Source organism: Ambystoma mexicanum, chromosome 3q (genome assembly GCF_040938575.1).
Source record: "Ambystoma mexicanum isolate Mex_15411 chromosome 3q, UKY_AmexF1_1, whole genome shotgun sequence".
In the NCBI taxonomy this organism is placed as follows: Eukaryota; Metazoa; Chordata; class Amphibia; order Caudata; family Ambystomatidae; genus Ambystoma; species Ambystoma mexicanum.
This window is the reverse complement of record NC_090926.1, coordinates 1,061,135,581-1,061,156,462: the sequence shown is the minus strand read 5'-3', so window position 1 is coordinate 1,061,156,462 and position 20,882 is coordinate 1,061,135,581. Positions and strand designations below refer to the sequence as shown.

Sequence of the window (20,882 nt, the reverse complement as noted above, 5' to 3'; positions counted from 1 at the left end):
TCTGTTGTGCGGTATCTAGAGAAGCGAGTTATAGATTACTTGGCTTCTTCTGTCAGCATCTGTTACAGGTGCAGCTGTGCATGGTTGATATGTTGTACGGTATCTACAGAAGCGAGTTACAGATTACTTGGCTTCTTCTGTCAGCATCTGTTACAAGTGCAGCTGTATATGGTTGATATGTTGTGCGGTATCTACAGAAGCGAGTTACAGATTACTTGGCTGCTTCTGTCAGCATCTGTTACAGGTGCAGCTGTGCATGGTTGATATGTTGTACGGTATCTACAGAAGCGAGTTACAGATTACGTGGCTTCTTCTGTCAGCATCTGTTACAGGTGCAACTGTGTGTGGTTGATCTGTTGTGCAGTATCTATAGAAGATAGTTATAGATTACATGGCTTCTTCTGTCAGCATCTGTTATAGATGCAGATGTGTATGGTTGATCTGTTGTGCAGTATCTATAGAAGCTAGTTATAGATTACTTGTCTGCTTCTGTGAGCATCTGTTACAGGTGCAGCTGTGTATGGTTGATCTGTTGTGTGTATGCACAGAAGCGAGTTACAGATTACTTGGCTGCTTCTGTCAGCATCTGTTACAGGTGCAGCTGTGCAAGGTTGATCTGTTGTGCATTATCTACAGAAGCGAGTTATAGATTACTTGGCTTCTTCTGTCAGCATCTGTTACAGGTGCAGCTGTGCATGGTTGATCTGTTCTGCGGTATCTACAGAAGCTAGTTATAGATTACTTTACTTCTTCTGTCAGCATCTGTTACAGGTGCAGCTGTGCATGGTTTATCTGTTATGCGGTATCTACAGAAGCTAGTTATAGAATACTTGGCTTCTTCTGTCAGCATCTGTTACAGATGCAGCTGTGCATGGTTGATCTGTTGTGCGGTATCTACAGAAGCTAGTTATAGAATACTTGGCTTCTTCTGTCAGCATCTGTTACAGGTGCAGCTTTGCATGGTTGATCTGTTGTGCGGTATCTACAGAAGCTAGTTATAGAATACTTGGCTTCTTCTGTCAGCATCTGTTACAGGTGCAGCTGTGCATGGTTGATCTGTTGTGCGGTATCTACAGAAGCTAGATATAGATTACGTGGATTCTTCTGTCAGCATCTGTTACAGGTGCAGCTGTGCATGGTTGATCTGTTGTGCGGTATCTACAGAAGCGAGTTATAGATTACTTGGTTTCCTCTGTCAGCATCTGTCACATGTGCAGCTGTGCATGGTTGATCTGTTGTGCGGTATCTACAGAAGCGAGTTATAGATTACTTGGTTTCCTCTGTCAGCATCTGTTACATGTGCAGATGTGCATGGTTGATCTGTTGTGCGGTATCTACAGAAGCGAGTTATAGATTACTTGGTTTCCTCTGTCAGCATCTGTTACAGGTGCAGCTCTGTAGGGTTGATATGTTGTGTGGTATCTACAGAAGCGAGTTATAGATTACTCGGCTTCTTCTGTCAGCATCTGTTACAGGTGCAGCTGTGTATGGTTGATATGTTGTGCAGTATCTACAGAAGCAAGTTATAGATTACTCGGCTTCTTCTGTCAGCATCTGTTACAGGTGCAGCTGTGCATGGCTGATCTGTTGTGCAGTATCTATAGAAGCTAGTTACATCTGTTACAGGTGCAGCTGTGCATGGTTGATCTGTTGTTTAGTATCTACAGAAGCTAGTTATAGATTACTTGGCTTCTTCTGTCAGCATCTGTTACAGGTGCAGCTGTGTATGGTTAATATGTTGTGCGTATCTACAGAAGCGAGTTATAGATTACTCAGCTTCTTCTGTCAGCATCTGTTACAGGTGCAGCTGTGTATGGTTGATATGTTGTGCGGTATCTACAGAAGCGAGTTATAGATTACTCGGCTTCTTCTGTCAGCATCTGTTACAGGTGCAGCTGTGTATGGTTGATATGTTGTGCGGTATCTACAGAAGCGAGTTATGGATTACTTGGCTTCTTCTGTCAGCATCTGTTACAGGTGCAGCTGTGTATGGTTGATATGTTGTGCGGTATCGATAGAAGCAAGTTATAGATTACTCGGTTTCTTCTGTCAGCATCTGTTACAGGTGCAGCTGTGTATGGTTGATATGTTGTGCAGTATCGACAGAAGCTAGTTATAGATTACTCGGCTTCTTTTGTCAGCATCTGTTACATGTGCAGCTGTGTATGGTTGATATGTTGTGCAGTATCTACAGAAGCTAGTTATAGATTATTCGGCTTCTTCTGTCAGCATCTGTTACAGGTGCAGCTGTGCATGGTTCATCTGTTGTGCAGTATCTACAGAAGCTAGTTATAGATTACATGGCTTCTTCTGTCAGCATCTGTTACAGGTGCAGCTGTGCATGGTTGATCTGTTGTGCGGTATCTACAGAAGCTAGTTATAGATTACGTGGATTCTTCTGTCAGCATCTGTTACAGGTGCAGCTGTGCATGGTTGATCTGTTGTGCGGTATCTACAGAAGCGAGTTATAGATTACTTGGTTTCCTCTGTCAGCATCTGTTACATGTGCAGCTGTGCATGGTTGATCTGTTGTGCGGTATCTACAGAAGCGAGTTATAGATTACTTGGTTTCCTCTGTCAGCATCTGTTACATGTGCAGATGTGCATGGTTGATCTGTTGTGCGGTATCTACAGAAGCGAGTTATAGATTACTTGGTTTCCTCTGTCAGCATCTGTTACATGTGCAGATGTGCATGGTTGATCTGTTGTGCGGTATCTACAGAAGCGAGTTATAGATTACTTGGTTTCCTCTGTCAGCATCTGTTACAGGTGCAGCTCTGTAGGGTTGATATGTTGTGCGGTATCTACAGAAGCGAGTTATAGATTACTCAGCTTCTTCTGTCAGCATCTGTTACAGGTGCAGCTGTGTATGGTTGATATGTTGTGCAGTATCTACAGAAGCAAGTTATAGATTACTCGGCTTCTTTTGTCAGCATCTGTTACAGGTGCAGCTGTGTATGGTTGATATGTTGTGCGGTATCTACAGAAGTGAGTTATAGATTACTCGGCTTCTTCTGTCAGCATCTGTTACAGGTGCAGCTGTGTATGGTTGATATGTTGTGCAGTATCTATAGAAGCTAGTTACATCTGTTACAGGTGCAGCTGTGCATGGTTGATCTGTTGTTTAGTATGTACAGAAGCTAGTTATAGATTACTTGGCTTCTTCTGTCAGCATCTGTTACAGGCGCAGCTGTGCATGGTTGATCTGTTGTTTAGTATCTACAGAAGAGAGTTATAGATTACTTGGCTTCTTCTGTCAGCATCTGTTACAGGTGCAGCTGTGTATGGTTGATCTGTTGTTTAGTATCTACAGAAGCTAGTTATAGATTACATGGCTTCTTCTGTCAGCATCTGTTACAGGTGCAGCTGTGCATAGTTGATCTGTTGTTTAGTATCTATAGAAGCTAGTTATAGATTACATGGCTTCTTCTGTCAGCATCTGTTACAGATGCAGCTGTGCATGGTTGATCTGTTGTGCAGTATCTATAGAAGCTAGTTACATCTGTTACAGGTGCAGCTGTGCATGGTTGATCTGTTGTTTAGTATGTACAGAAGCTAGTTATAGATTACTTGGCTTCTTCTGTCAGCATCTGTTACAGGCGCAGCTGTGCATGGTTGATCTGTTGTTTAGTATCTACAGAAGAGAGTTATAGATTACTTGGCTTCTTCTGTCAGCATCTGTTACAGGTGCAGCTGTGTATGGTTGATCTGTTGTTTAGTATCTACAGAAGCTAGTTATAGATTACATGGCTTCTTCTGTCAGCATCTGTTACAGGTGCAGCTGTGCATAGTTGAACTGTTGTTTAGTATCTACAGAAGCTAGTTATAGATTACTTGGCTTCTTCTGTCAACATCTTTTACAGGTGCAGCTGTGCATGGCTGATCTGTTGTTTAGTATCTACAGAAGAGAGTTATAGATTACTTGGCTTCTTCTGTCAGCATCTGTTACAGGTGCAGCTGTGCATGGTTGATATGTTGTACGGTATCTACAGAAGCGAGTTACAGATTACTTGGCTTCTTCTGTCAGCATCTGTTACAGGTGCAGCTGTATATGGTTGATATGTTGTGCGGTATCTACAGAAGCGAGTTACGGTTTACTTGGCTGCTTCTGTCAGCATCTGATACAGGTGCAGCTGTGCATGGTTGATCTGTTGTGCATTATCTACAGAAGCGAGTTACAGACTACTTGGCTTCTTCTGTCAGCATCTGTTACAGATGCAGCTTTGCGTGGTTGATCTGTTGTGCATTATCTACAGAAGCGAGTTACAGATTACGTGGCTTCTTCTGTCAGCATCTGTTACAGGTGCAACTGTGTGTGGTTGATCTGTTGTGCAGTATCTATAGAAGATAGTTATAGATTACATGGCTTCTTCTGTCAGCATCTGTTATAGATGCAGATGTGTATGGTTTATCAGTTATGCAGTATCTATAGAAGCTAGTTATAGATTACTTGTCTGCTTCTGTGAGCATCTGTTACAGGTGCAGCTGTGTATGGTTGATCTGTTGTGTGTATGCACAGAAGCGAGTTACAGATTACTTGGCTGCTTCTGTCAGCATCTGATACTGGTGCAGCTGTGCATGGTTGATCTGTTATGCGGTATCTACAGAAGCTAGTTATAGAATACTTGGCTTCTTCTGTCAGCATCTTTTACAGATGCAGCTGTGCATGGTTGATCTGCTGTGCGGTATCTACAGAAGCTAGTTATAGAATACTTGGCTTCTTCTGTCAGCATCTGTTACAGGTGCAGCTTTGCATGGTTGATCTGTTGTGCGGTATCTACAGAAGCTAGTTATAGAATACTTGGCTTCTTCTGTCAGCATCTGTTACAGGTGCAGCTGTGCATGGTTGATCTGTTGTGCGGTATCTACAGAATCGAGTTATAGATTACTTGGTTTCCTCTGTCAGCATCTGTCACATGTGCAGCTGTGCATGGTTGATCTGTTGTGCGGTATCTACAGAAGCGAGTTATAGATTACTTGGTTTCCTCTGTCAGCATCTGTCACATGTGTAGATGTGCATGGTTGATCTGTTGTGCGGTATCTACAGAACCGAGTTATAGATTACTTGGTTTCCTCTGTCAGCATCTATTACAGATGCAGCTGTGTGTGGTTGATCTGTTGTGCAGTATCTATAGAAGATAGTTATAGATTACTTGTCTGCTTCTGTCAGCATCTGTTACAGGTGCAACTGTGTATGGTTGATCTGTTGTGCGTATTCACAGAAGCGAGTTACAGATTACTTGGCTGCTTCTGTCAGCATCTGTTACAGGTGCAGCTGTGCATGGTTGATCTGTTGTGCATTATCTACAGAAGCGAGTTATAGATTACTTGGCTTCTTCTGTCAGCATCTGTTACAGGTGCAGCTGTGCATGGTTGATCTGTTGTGCGGTATCTACAGAAGCGAGTTATAGATTACTTGGCTTCTTCTGTCAGCATCTGTTACAGGTGCAGCTGTGTATGGTTGATATGTTGTGCGGTATCTACAGAAGCGAGTTACAGATTATTTGGCTTCTTCTGTCAGCATCTGTTACAGGTGCAGCTGTGTATGGTCGATATGTTGTGCGACATCTACAGAAGCGAGTTACAGATTACTTGGCTTCTTCTGTCAGCATCTGTTACAGGTGTAGCTGTTTATGGTTGATCTGTTGTGCGTATTCACAGAAGCGAGTTACAGATTAAATGGCTTTTTCTGTCAGCATCTGTTACAGGTGCAACTGTGCATGGTTGATCTGTTGTGAGGTATTTACAGAAGCGAGTTATAGATTACTTGGCTTCTTCTGTCAGCATCTGTTACAGGTGCAGCTCTGTATGGTTGATATGTTGTGCGGTATCTACAGAAGCGAGTTACAGATTACTTGGCTTCTTCTGTCAGCATCTGTTACAGGTGCAGCTGTGTATTGTTGATATGTTGTGCGGCATCTACAGAAGCAAGTTACAGATAACTTGGCTTCTTCTGTCAGCATCTGTTACAGGTGCAGCTATGTATGGTTGATATGTTGTGCGTATTCACAGAAGCGAGTTACAGATTACTTGGTTGCTTCTTTCAGCATCTGTTACAGGTGCAGCTGTGCATGGTTGATCTGTTGTGCGGTATCTAGAGAAGCGAGTTATAGATTACTTGGCTTCTTCTGTCAGCATCTGTTACAGGTGCAGCTGTGCATGGTTGATATGTTGTACGGTATCTACAGAAGCGAGTTACAGATTACTTGGCTTCTTCTGTCAGCATCTGTTACAAGTGCAGCTGTATATGGTTGATATGTTGTGCGGTATCTACAGAAGCGAGTTACAGATTACTTGGCTGCTTCTGTCAGCATCTGTTACAGGTGCAGCTGTGCATGGTTGATCTGTTGTGCATTATCTACAGAAGCGAGTTACAGATTACGTGGCTTCTTCTGTCAGCATCTGTTACAGGTGCAACTGTGTGTGGTTGATCTGTTGTGCAGTATCTGTAGAAGATAGCTATAGATTACATGGCTTCTTCTGTCAGCATCTGTTATAGATGCAGATGTGTATGGTTGATCTGTTTTGCAGTATCTATAGAAGATAGTTATAGATTACATGGCTTCTTCTGTCAGCATCTGTTATAGATGCAGATGTGTATGGTTGATCTGTTCTGCGGTATCTACAGAAGCTAGTTATAGATTACTTTACTTCTTCTGTCAGCATCTGTTACAGGTGCAGCTGTGCATGGTTTATCTGTTATGCGGTATCTACAGAAGCTAGTTATAGAATACTTGGCTTCTTCTGTCAGCATCTGTTACAGATGCAGCTGTGCATGGTTGATCTGTTGTGCGGTATCTACAGAAGCTAGTTATAGAATACTTGGCTTCTTCTGTCAGCATCTGTTACAGGTGCAGCTTTGCATGGTTGATCTGTTGTGCGGTATCTACAGAAGCTAGTTATAGAATACTTGGCTTCTTCTGTCAGCATCTGTTACAGGTGCAGCTGTGCATGGTTGATCTGTTGTGCGGTATCTACAGAAGCTAGATATAGATTACGTGGATTCTTCTGTCAGCATCTGTTACAGGTGCAGCTGTGCATGGTTGATCTGTTGTGCGGTATCTACAGAAGCGAGTTATAGATTACTTAGTTTCCTCTGTCAGCATCTGTCACATGTGCAGCTGTGCATGGTTGATCTGTTGTGCGGTATCTACAGAAGCGAGTTATAGATTACTTGGTTTCCTCTGTCAGCATCTGTTACATGTGTAGATGTGCATGGTTGATCTGTTGTGCGGTATCTACAGAACCGAGTTATAGATTACTTGGTTTCCTCTGTCAGCATCTGTTACATGTGCAGATGTGCATGGTTGATCTGTTGTGCGGTATCTACAGAAGCGAGTTATAGATTACTTGGTTTCCTCTGTCAGCATCTGTTACAGGTGCAGCTCTGTAGGGTTGATATGTTGTGCGGTATCTACAGAAGCGAGTTATAGATTACTCGGCTTCTTCTGTCAGCATCTGTTACAGGTGCAGCTGTGTATGGTTGATATGTTGTGCAGTATCTACAGAAGCAAGTTATAGATTACTCGGCTTCTTCTGTCAGCATCTGTTACAGGTGCAGCTGTGCATGGCTGATCTGTTGTGCAGTATCTATAGAAGCTAGTTACATCTGTTACAGGTGCAGCTGTGCATGGTTGATCTGTTGTGCAGTATCTATAGAAGCTAGTTATAGATTACATAGCTTCTTCTGTCAGCATCTGTTACAGGTGCAGCTGTGTATGGTTGATATGTTGTGCGGTATCTACAGAAGCGAGTTATAGATTACTCGGCTTCTTCTGTCAGCATCTGTTACAGGTGCAGCTGTGTATGGTTGATATGTTGTGCGGTATCTACAGAAGCGAGTTATGGATTACTTGGCTTCTTCTGTCAGCATCTGTTACAGGTGCAGCTGTGTATGGTTGATATGTTGTGCGGTATCTACAGAAGCGAGTTATAGATTACTTGGCTTCTTCTGTCAGCATCTGTTACAGGTGCAGCTGTGTATGGTTGATATGTTGTGCAGTATCGATAGAAGCAAGTTATAGATTACTCGGTTTCTTCTGTCAGCATCTGTTACAGGTGCAGCTGTGTATGGTTGATATGTTGTGCAGTATCTACAGAAACTAGTTATAGATTACTCGGCTTCTTTTGTCAGCATCTGTTACATGTGCAGCTGTGTATGGTTGATATGTTGTGCAGTATCTACAGAAGCTAGTTATAGATTATTCGGCTTCTTCTGTCAGCATCTGTTACAGGTGCAGCTGTGCATGGTTCATCTGTTGTGCGGTATCTACAGAAGCTAGTTATAGATTACGTGGCTTCTTCTGTCAGCATCTGTTACAGGTGCAGCTGTGCATGGTTGATCTGTTGTGCGGTATCTACAGAAGCTAGTTATAGATTACGTGGATTCTTCTGTCAGCATCTGTTACAGGTGCAGCTGTGCATGGTTGATATGTTGTGCGGTATCTACAGAAGCGAGTTATAGATTACTTGGTTTCCTCTGTCAGCATCTGTTACATGTGCAGCTGTGCATGGTTGATCTGTTGTGCGGTATCTACAGAAGCGAGTTATAGATTACTTGGTTTCCTCTGTCAGCATCTGTTACATGTGTAGATGTGCATGGTTGATCTGTTGTGCGGTATCTACAGAAGCGAGTTATAGATTACTTGGTTTCCTCTGTCAGCATCTGTTACATGTGCAGATGTGCATGGTTAATCTGTTGTGCGGTATCTACAGAAGCGAGTTATAGATTACTTGGTTTCCTCTGTCAGCATCTGTTACAGGTGCAGCTCTGTAGGGTTGATATGTTGTGCGGTATCTACAGAAGCGAGTTATAGATTACTCAGCTTCTTCTGTCAGCATCTGTTACAGGTGCAGCTGTGTATGGTTGATATGTTGTGCAGTATCTACAGAAGCAAGTTATAGATTATTCCGCTTTTTCTGTCAGCATCTGTTACAGGTGCAGCTGTGCATGGCTGATCTGTTGTTTAGTATCTACAGAAGAGAGTTATAGATTACTTGGCTTCTTCTGTCAGCATCTGTTACAGGTGCAGCTGTGCATGGCTGATCTGTTGTTTAGTATCTACAGAAGCTAGTTATAGATTACTTGACTTCTTCTGTCAGCATCTGTTACAGGCGCAGCTGTGCATGGTTGATCTGTTGTTTAGTGTCTACAGAAGAGAGTTATAGATTACTTGGCTTCTTCTGTCAGCATCTGTTACAGGTGCAGCTGTGTATGGTTGATCTGTTGTTTAGTATCTACAGAAGCTAGTTATAGATTACATGGCTTCTTCTGTCAGCATCTGTTACAGGTGCAGCTGTGCATGGTTGATCTGTTGTTTAGTATCTACAGAAGCTAGTTACGTGGCTTCTTCTATCAGGCATCAGATTCTTCAGCAAACCCTGTCCCTCTGCCATGGCTATCTTTACTAAATGATTTTTATTGACATGCTTATTCGATAGAGCCATTGTTTGGTCTCAATCATTTATGAGCAATTGAAGGCGGCAAAGTGTTGGATTGGGCCCCTTCCTTTTGACCCTTGTTCCTGTTGGTTGCAAAGTCCCTCAGGACTTGCCCTTATTTGTCCTATAGTTCCGTATTCACATGCACTCTCTGTTGTTCATCGTTGCCAAGCAAAATCGACGTTACATTTCTTATGCGGACGATAATCAGGTTCATCCGAGGCCGAGAGGCCCAATTGAGGGCTTCACCAATGTGGCCTCCATACGCAGACAGAGGTGACCCTCATGGGGCCATAACATCTGATTAAAAGGATGTAGGTCCAATCACCATGCAAAGCGGTCTCTTTTCGTCTTCCCCCACCGTCCCTCCGCAACTTCTGTCCCTGCTCTGTGGCCTCTCCCGCACCCCCTTTTGCGCGCTACCATTGCACTTCCTCCGTGGCCCACAAACCGCCGACGATTAAAAACACTTTGAGATGCCCCCCTCCAAACATGTATCTTTGGTTTGCCAACAGTTCATGCCACTAGTGGGAGGAATCGTGTAGTCCTTTGGCAGGTGTATCCAGATGTAGCTGTACCGATTGAGGAAGTAGTCAAAAGTTCTTTCTTTTAACTCTGCCACCTTTGTACACCCGTGGCTTATTGGAGCAATGATGAATTCTAAACTTCTAATATCTTCCTTCTTATCAGCTCCAATGTTTGCTGTCAGTGCCTTTGGATTAGCCAAACACGAACATATCGCTCCTTTTAAAACTTTGGTTTTATTGGTATTTTAAAGAGTATAACAAGCAGGCAATATTTGTAATCAGCAGTTAATCACAGTGCACTTGCCCAGCAAACTCCCACCCCCACCCCCCCAACAGCCCCCCCCTTCAAACCCCCCTCCCCCCACCCCTCGTTTTACCAACTCGAACCATAACATTGGGAAATTTGGACTTTTCTTTTGCGTCCATTACTTTGGTAGTGAGTGTGAGCGTCGGCATAATCTGGTGGCTGACGGCCGACCGAATGTCCCCGGGCCGTGGGCACACATTCCGTCCTTGGGGTCCCTGGTACTTTATCGTACAGTCTTTCGGCCTAGTCTCCTCGAGCCCCGCTCGGCCCCTCCCCTCAGGCCTCAGTGCACATCCCATCCCCAGGCCTCCCTTACCCCCTGCCAATTTTCAAGGAATGACCCGGAATCATTGTTCACCATGGCAGTTAGTTTGTCCATTAGAAACAAGTTTTTCAATTTCTTCAGCCAGTCAGCCTTGGACGGGGTCTCCGGGCTCTTCCATTTCTGTGCCAATGCCACTCTCCCCGCCCGTAGCATCGTTTCCCACATTCTGGGGTACCTGTAGAGGTCCGAGGACTCTGGCGGGAGGCCCAACAGCACCACCAGGGGATCCTGGGGAAGCAGTTCCTCTGTGACCTCAGCCATCCAGCCCCTCACCTCTGCCCAGTATGCCTGCACTTTCGGGCAGTGCCACCACATGTGGCCTCGTGAGCCCCTCTGGCCGCAGCCCCTCGGGCAATCGGGGGAGACCGCCGTAAACATTTTACATATCGCTCCTTTTAGACGATCACTGCTTTGCCTAGTAGACAGATTGCAGAATCTCCCCCATGATCCCCCACATGGCGTTTAAGTGCCAACATGCCATTGCCCCCAAAATATCTGAAATGCCATACTGTTCTCTATCATCCGGTCCAGTCTCTCCTCTCTGGACAGTTCCTACTCTCGACTGTACCTAAATCCCAAGGTAAACCAAAGGGCAGTGATCGAAGCGAGCGGGAGCGGTCGGGAGCCGTGTTCCACTACTTTTTACCATTCCTCTACTTTTTATGACCATATTCACCACTGTATACAGAGGATTTGTCCATTCATATCCCTGTGCAAGTGTAAAGTTGATTAGGAGCATTCGACTATTGGACTGCCATGTCAGCACTACGCTTCCACCTACCCTCACCCCTGCCGAGACCACAGTTACACTACTTTTTTCGGTACACGTCTTCCACTGCCAAAGGGTGATTATTGGTTTTCAGTGCCAGCTCCACGAAGAACGACCTTCCCTTGAAGATTCAATGTGTAAATCATCTACTTCCCTTTCGAAAAGCTTTGAAGACTAATTTCTATTGTTGACATTCTTCTTGCGTCATTTAGCTAATGTTTAATTTCCATAATGCAGCTTTACACAGTTGCTCATAATAACTTAAAATAAAATGAAATGACATGAAATTGCACAATATGATACACCAATTAATGGTAATATTCTAGCATTGTCTGCTTAGAATTTCGCACAGGTGGGAGCAAGGGAAGTGTTCCCACCAGGAGCAATGTACTCCTGTCTGTAGATGGGACCGCTATTGCTCAATGTGATATACCAATTAATGGTAATATTCTAGCATTGTCTGCTTAGAATGAATTATGTTTCGCACAGGTGGGAGCAAGGGAAGTGTTCCCACCAGGAGCAATGTACTCCTGTCTGTAGATGGGACCGCTATTGCTCAATGTGATATACCAATTAACGGTAATATTCTAGCATTGTCTGCTTAGAATGAATTATGTTTCGCACAGGTGGGAGCAAGGGAAGTGTTCCCACCAGGAGCAATGTACTCCTGTCTGTAGATGGGACCGCTATTGCTCAATGTGATATACCAATTAACGGTAATATTCTAGCATTGTCTGCTTAGAGTGAATTATGTTTCGCACAGGTGGGAGCAAGGGAAGTGTTCCCACCAGGAGCAATGTACTCCTGTCTGTAGATGGGACCGCTATTGCTCAATGTGATATACCAATTAACGGTAATATTCTAGCATTGTCTGCTTAGAGTGAATTATGTTTCGCACAGGTGGGAGCAAGGGAAGTGTTCCCACCAGGAGCAATGTACTCCTGTCTGTAGATGGGACCGCTATTGCTCAATGTGATATACCAATTAACGGTAATATTCTAGCATTGTCTGCTTAGAGTGAATTATGTTTCGCACAGGTGGGAGCAAGGGAAGTGTTCCCACCAGGAGCAATGTACTCCTGTCTGTAGATGGGACCGCTATTGCTGAATGTGATATACCAATTAACGGTAATATTCTAGCATTGTCTGCTTAGAATGAATTATGTTTCGCACAGGTGGGAGCAAGGGAAGTGTTCCCACCAGGAGCAATGTACTCCTGTCTGTAGATGGGACCGCTATTGCTCAATGTGATATACCAATTAATGGTAATATTCTAGCATTGTCTGCTTAGAATGAATTATGTTTCGCACAGGTGGGAGCAAGGGAAGTGTTCCCACCAGGAGCAATGTACTCCTGTCTGTAGATGGGACCGCTATTGCTCAATGTGATATACCAATTAATGGTAATATTCTAGCATTGTCTGCTTAGAATGAATTATGTTTCGCACAGGTGGGAGCAAGGGAAGTGTTCCCACCAGGAGCAATGTACTCCTGTCTGTAGATGGGACCGCTATTGCTCAATCTGATATACCAATTAACGGTAATATTCTAGCATTGTCTGCTTAGAATGAATTATGTTTCGCACAGGTGGGAGCAAGGGAAGTGTTCCCACCAGGAGCAATGTACTCCTGTCTGTAGATGGGACCGCTATTGCTCAATGTGATATACCAATTAACGGTAATATTCTAGCATTGTCTGCTTAGAATGAATTATGTTTCGCACAGGTGGGAGCAAGGGAAGTGTTCCCACCAGGAGCAATGTACTCCTGTCTGTAGATGGGACCGCTATTGATCAATGTGATATACCAATTAACGGTAATATTCTAGCAACCTGAGGAGCGAACAGATCATGCACGGGACAACACACACTGGAGCAGTAAGTGTCTGAAACCAACACATTTTGTATATTAAATTCATCACATTGATGCAATGGAAGCATGCCTCGTGATGTCTCAAATTTAAAACACACCTGAATCAAGTGCAGGAACATATTACTAACAAATACAAAAACATGCTGATACGTAAGAAATGTTGACAACTGGAAATACTGCGGAAAATTCCAGTTCAATATGTTAACTGATGTATGAGGGTGACTTGATGTGTGGCCCTCAGGGCCCCCCCCTCCCCTCCCCATTATCAATAACAGAGGCAAAGTGAACTTAATCAACCTGGACCATAACAAACAGGGTCTACCTATGAGAAAGCACTCTGTATATAAGCCTGGGTAGAACACAATCTATGTCCACTGGTTTTTTAGTCGGTCATATTTTGCAGGTTGGGATAAATGACTCCGCCTTCCTCAGGACCAAATGTAGAGATGACCTTGTGGAACAAACGAAACATGTTCTCAAAAAACATCTCTTATTATCAATGTGATAAAGGTTTGTGCAAATTCCACACCACAAAGTGACCATGTAAAGCATTCAAAAACCCAACTTACAGCTCGCCACCTGCCAGGTTGTGGGTGAATCCTGAACCCGAGGATGCGCGCAAAGCTTCTTAATTAACACTGGACCATGGGGGGAAATCACCACGTGCTCAATCGGCTCTGCTCAAAGTGAAAGGCTTACCCTACACCCAAGAACGGAGAGGTGAAGCTGTTGACGAATGGGATCTCGGGGGACCAGTGGTAGAAGTGTACCGGACAAAGTAGTGGAACTGTGGTCTTGGCAGGGGAGAGGGTAGGTGGAAGCATAGTGCAACAGGTGAGAAGTGTTGCGGCCGGGGCATCGCCATAGTCTGACTAGTAAATATGGCACCTATTACAACTTTACACTTGCACATGGACATGAATGGACAAATCCTCAATATATAAGGGTGAATATGTAGAGGAATGATAAACGGAAAAAATAAAAATAGTGGAACACCGCTCCCGACCGTTCCCACTCACTTCGATCACTGCAGAGGAATGGTATTCAGTGTCACCATCCCAAATGGCCAAGCAACTCTGCTATTAACAAGGAAAGGAATAACCACTTATGCACAAAAACGGCCGTGTTACCCACATCTAAGATCAATAACAGATGTGGTTCACGGCTCACCTCAAAAATCAATCAACGAATATACCGAATACATTGCAAGACATGACAGCTTGAATTAAGGATGCTATTTAAAGAAGCATACCACTGGTGGGGACAGAATAAGAATTTCCAAACTACTAATAGATGCATTGGCGAATTGCTGGATGCTGCCAAACTGTCCGCGTGTGTCTCAAGAGGAAGGGGCTTACTTTAGCCTTTGATTGCTTGATAAACGGGGTGCAATGGATTATGGGCAAAATGGAGCTTGTTCTTATGTGGGAATACTGACACACATTAGCGTAGCCAGCATGAACATGTTTTCATACAATAATATTTTCGTGAAAGCGAACCTAAGGATTATCATGTGTACATGCTAGCCAGATAGTGGCTCAGCCCGCGTGGACATGGTTTCTTACAATGGCATAAGTGGCAATGAGAACATGAATGTGTGTGTACATGGGATACTGGCATATATTGGAACATCCAGCATGGGCATGATTTCTTACAGTCTCATTACGGGTAAAGCCAACATGAGTTTATAATTATGTAGGAAAACTTGTATATAATGGTGCAGCCAGCGTGGCTATGACTTCTTACTGTGGTAATACTAGCATTATGGGGCACAGCCAGCATTTAAATGTCTTATATTGACAGAAAACTGGCATATATTAGACACAGCCAGCATGTAACATTGACAGAATACTAGCAAATATTGGGGGCAAAGTCATCTTTAAAATGTCCTGTGCAGTGTTGTTAGCCTGGCCTCTATTGGATGTTTTCATATTTAACTCTATAGAACAAGTTGTAAATGTTATGGCTTTGTCCCTAATCCTCAAGTGCGCTGTAAAAAGGATAATTGCAACATGATAATTTATAAATCGCTTGGGGTGACAACCTCTCCTCCCCCACATTCCCCAGACTCGCACTCGGTTGTTTTGTCTCTCTCGCTTATGCTTTTTCTCTAGTATACATTTCACCGGTCTCCACTGCCAGTGACTGGCAGTCATTGGCGTACTTAAGGACTTAACGCAGTCACATCTCTCCTGCTCCCCTCCCCGACACTGATGTGGCCCACGGGCCCCCTTGGATGGGTCCATGAAGGTGTCAAAAACCGACAATCAGGGCAACTGAAGGACAGCCTGCCAGTATTTACCTTAAAGAGAGGGTGAAAAGCGTATGCTATGTGCTGAAAAGAGGAAGGATTTCCACAAAATACACTCTGCGTCTGCGATAATTACAGAAGCCACAAGCAATGCGCAATACCTGTGGTAAGACATGCCAGCAACAACACAAGAACCCTCCGATTGTCAGAAAGCGCACTTCCACAGAGTGGATCCCAACCTTCCCTAAAGGTTGGGACCCCGCAAGAATGGCGTGGGCAAGGCAAACACGAGCATTGCTGGAACAGTGACATCCTCTTCCTGCACATCCCATAAACTAGCGGTGCTTGGATATACTCAGTTACTAAGTGGAGGACAGAGAAGCACTAGCCTCCTAGGGACTCACCGGATGGTTTCGGTCTCATCAACATACCTAGAAGCCATCTGGTTACCCATCACATGAGGGATCATTCTGATGGCAGTCAGGAGTGTAGACAAGGTAGGGCCTGAATGGGCAAGGCCCACCCAAACTGCGTAATTGCACACTCATTTAGCAGCTAAGATGCAGGGGTATTCCAGAGATGAAAGTGCTCCAGGTGTACCACACATGTGAGGAACCAAGATGCTCTCCCTGCTTCCTTGTTCCTGTTTGCGTTGAGTGCATAAACCGGAGGCTGCCACCTGGAGAGAGGCTAAGGAGGAGGCAGTGTCATACCTAGTCTGGAGAGAAACAGGTATGGAAAAAAGCATTTTGTATGTGTGTATGCATGCGAGTGAGGATGTGTATTTATATATGCTTGCAGTGGTGTGTCTTTGCAAGTATGCATATAAATAGGAGTGTAGTCTGGATGGTGAGCATTGGTTTGGGTGTGTATGTGAGTGGGATTGCAGTGAGTATGTTCTGGGTTTGCGTGTGAATGATTGAGAGGGAAGCTGTATGGGTCCGTGCATGCGAGGATGTAGGGCGTGGGCATTGGAGCATGGATGTTTTCTTACAAAGGCACGGCATGCTTAACTGCCATTTTTGGAGAAAGCCAACTAGATGAGTGTTATTATATGGAAGCACGGATATGAGTTCTGGGACGTTACTACGCATGGACAGGAAGCCTGGACATTTTCTTATTATGGGAGTTTTTACTCACATTAAAGGCAAAGCCTGCAAGCTGAGTGTTCTCACACAGGGGTGACAGACAACTGTGCAGCGAGTAAGGTCATATTTTCCTACTTTAGCATGGAATGCATTAATGGTGTTAATGGCAAAGGCAACATGATGATTGTTCTTACATGGGTAGAGGACATTTGGGTGGACACCAAGGAAGCAATATCTTACTGTGGCGTGAGTTTACACGTGTTGAAGGCAAAGCCCACGCAATGAGTTTCCGTACATGGAGGTGGTGGGGAGGGAACTTGTGCTGCCAGCATCGGAAGGACTTCTTACTGTGCCATGACATGTTTTACTGTCATTAAGAACAAAGCCAAAAAGATGAATGTTCTCACACTGATGTGGAAGCATTTGTGCAGCCAGCAAGGGAAATGTTTTCTTAATGTGGTATTGCATTTTTGACTCCTCTCAATAGCAAAGCCATCATGATGAGTGTTCTTACATACACCGGAGAGGTGGGTGACATTTGTGCAGCTAGAAAGAAAATGATGTCTTACTGTAGCATGGCATTTTTACTGGCTTTAAGGGCACAGCCAACATGGTGTGTCTTCCTTCATGGTGGAGAATGCATTTCCTCTTCCAGCAAAAAAAAAAAATCTTAATGTGATATGGCAACGCAACCAATGATGTCTTGTGTTATATGAGGGTAGGGGCATTTGTGCATTCATTTAGGAATTTCATTTTTTTACTTCAGCATGAAATCTTTTACTGCAATTAATGGCAAAGCCAATATGATGAGTGTTCTTACATGGGAGGAATAGAGTCCTTTATGCAGACAGCAAGGATATGTGTCCTTACTGTGGCATCACATTTGTTACTGGCAATCATGGCAAAGTGAACATGAGGACTGATCTTATATGAGGGAAGCAACATGTGTGCAGCCATCAAGGTAATGGGCCTCATTCCGAGTATGGCGGTAAGGGATAGCGGCCACCGCTAACGAGAGCGGTGGCGGTAATCCCTTACCGCCATACTCCGAGTTCCCTTAGCGCCATGGTGCTTTTAACACCTGCTTTTAGCAGGCGTTAAATACCATGGCGCTAAGGGACCTTGATGTTAATTACGCCACCGTAATTTACGGTGGCGTAATTGACGCCTTCCCCACTCCCATTATGCCCTATGGGGCAAGAATGGGAATGGGGAAGGGTAAATGGGGATTGGGGAATTACCGCCCCGCCAACCTTGGAATGGGGCGGTAATTCCGCCAACCACCAAGGCGCTGCCGGTCCGGGTACGGCGTCAACCAAGGCGTTAATAGCGCCATTGGTTAGCGCCGTACTCGGAATGAGGCCCAATGTTTTCCTCATTGGAATGGCATTTTTTGCAGGCATTGAAGGCATTGCTAACATGGGGAGTGTTCATATGTGGTGGGGGAGGTATTTGTACTGCCAGCAATTCATGTTTTCTTAAACATGGCAAGGCATTTTTTAATGGCTTTAATGGCAAAGCCAAATTGATGGCTGGTCTTATATGCGGAATGGGGCATTGTTGCATCCATCAAGGAAATGTTTTCTTATTGTGGCAAGGTATTAATGGCAAAGCAATTATCATAGCTGGTCCTATATGTGGATGTTTGTATTCATCCAGGAAATGTTTTCTTACTGTGGCATGGCATTTTATTACTGCATTAAGAGCAAAGCCAACATGATGAGTGTTCTTACATGGGAGGAGTGGAGGCATTTGTGCTGCCAGCAAGGACATTTTCTGTTTCTGTGACATGGTATCCTTTGTTGGTGTCAATGGCAAAGCCAAGAATTTGTGTAGCCATCAAGACTATATTATCTTACTGTGGCATAGCATTTCTTACTGGTGTTAATGGCTAAATTGAATGAGTGTTCTTATATGGGGGGAATTTGTCAGCCAGCATGGAAATGTGTTCTTACTGTGGCATGGCATTTTTACTCATGTTAATGCCAAACCCAACATGCTGAGTATTCTTACAGGGCAGTGAGGGCGTCATTGGTGCAGCCAGCCAGGAAATGTCTCCTTACAATGACATGGCATTTTCTATTGGCTTTCAGGGCATAGCCAACACAATGACTGGTCTTATATGAGGGTTGGGGCGTTTGTGCATGCATCCAGGAATTTGTTTCTTGCTGTGGAATGACGGTTTGCCTGGCATTAAGTGCAAGACAACATGATAAGTGTTCCTACGTGGGAGGCGTTTGTTCAGCCAGCAAGGGGATTTTTCTTACGGTGGCATGGAATTGTTACTGATGTTAAGGGTCAAGCCATCATGATGAGTGTGTTTACCTGGTGGGGAGCAGGAATATGGTTTTCGGATGCTGTCATGAATTGGCAGAGCCACCATGGACATGGTTTCTTATACTGAGGAGTTTTGTGACCAAGTAGAGGAACAAGGCCGAAGGCCGAGTTCCTTTATAAGGTCACGGAACTCCAAGGTGACTTGCAATATCCTTTTTATGGACAGTAAAGAGTATTATATTCCTTATAATATATGGCTGCATATTGTCATTCCCTTTAATACCTCGTCAATTGCATAATATAATTTAAGAGATATTCCATTTGCTGATCATATAAACAATATAGAAACGGCTTGGATTTAAAAAAACAAAAATGCAGCTCCTAAAGTGTTGCAGAAAAATAGTTCAAGCAGTATCAAAAAAGGTCTCATTTTGTGTTTTAAAATATGTAATAACATGCAGATTCTTGCTCACATGTGTTAAACTCCAGCAGTGCACAAGTTAGACATTCTTAGGTAAATAGTTCCTTGTAATATAATGTCTGTAAAGCGACACAGAAAACTATTCTGCAAGCAAGGAATTTGAAAAGCTGTCATGGTTTTAATCAAGTGATGCAGTGACAGCTGGCATTCTGCCTGCTGGCTCAAGCAGCTGGTAGTATGAGTGACGTCACAACTGAAGCATAATAACTGATTGCAGAGCAGTTGTGATGTTATTTTCTTATTACAGATCAGTTGTGATGTCACAACTAGCCTGTAGTAAAACGATTATCTCCACCAGGCTTTTATAAAGAAAGTGCATATATTATGGTATCATTATGGGCAAAGCAAACATGAGTACGTTCTCATGTGGCCATACAGGGGGGAGCCCGAGAGCCCCAAAGTGAAAGCTGCTGTAGGCAGAAACACTGCAGCATTTCTAAACACCCGCGTTGTGTTTCTGCCTTTCTTTCTAAGTTTCTCAGGCTCCTCCGGCTTGGAGGAGCGCAAGAAACTTAGAAAGAAAAACCGCAGCATTTTTGAAACACAACAACGTTGTATTTATGTTTGCGGTAGCTTCTGCTTGGAGCCCAGTGGGCTCCAAGCTGAAGTTACCGCAAACATAAATACAATGTTTTAAAAGCTGCGGTTTAACTTTTTTAAAAATGCAGCTAGTGCTTATCTAAAAAAGAAAATAGCACTTACCGAGATGCAGCTGCAGCTTTCCTGCCTGTATTCTCTGGTCCCTGTTCTCTGAGTCCGGCACCAGTGAAGCAAAAGCCACCCAGTGGTAGCTTTTGTTTACTACAGCTGGCTGGCTTTTGCTTCATTAGTGCCGCAAACGCAAGCACAGGCGGCATCCATTTCACAAAATGGATGCCCCCTAGTGCATGCAATTTTAAAGTTTGAGCTGCATTTGCTCGAAAGTTTGCATAGGGACTTAAAATATATATATATATATTTTAGGTATTTGTTTTATTATTGGCCATCTTTTTGGCCAATAATATTTTCTGACCGAACCATTCCTTTAATGCATAATTTTAACACATTCTATAAAGAATGTTCTCGGGAGAGAGGAACACCCCTGAATTTCTCTTGGTTGGTTCTGGCGCCCTTTCTACACTGTATAGCTCATTAATATTCAGCTGGGCGGGAGAGCAAACCCTCTGTGGGCTCCCATTATGTTGTGCCTAACTACATCAACTACAGGCCCCACTTTTAAAATAATGCTGGCTGTGCCTTTTGTGGGAGCTTTGACCAAATACAACAAAACATGCCCAAAGCCTCAGTAGGCCAGGGCGACAAGGGTCCACCAGCTGTTTGCCTGGCCAGCGTGCCTCATGTATAGGCCCGCACTCCAAGATAGGATTGAGCGCTTGTGTGGGCTCCATGGCCTTTAAGAAAGAGCTCAGCTTCCCACACCCATGGACACGTGACACCCACGTTATGCGCTCCATGACTCATATTCCATCTCTTCTCTCCTCCCCCGGCATCCAGTGTTCAGAATGCCCTGGTCAGGCCCGGTCTTTAGGCATCTTAAAGTTGACCACA

The 20,882-nt window shown here is 44.0% G+C and overlaps 1 protein-coding gene across 1 annotated transcript in view; it reads right to left on the bottom strand.

Annotated features, from left to right (window-relative positions):
* The window catches only part of GCGR (glucagon receptor), an 800,864-nt gene that overhangs the window by 56,559 nt on the left and 723,423 nt on the right, over window positions 1-20,882 (bottom strand). The window lies entirely within an intron of this gene.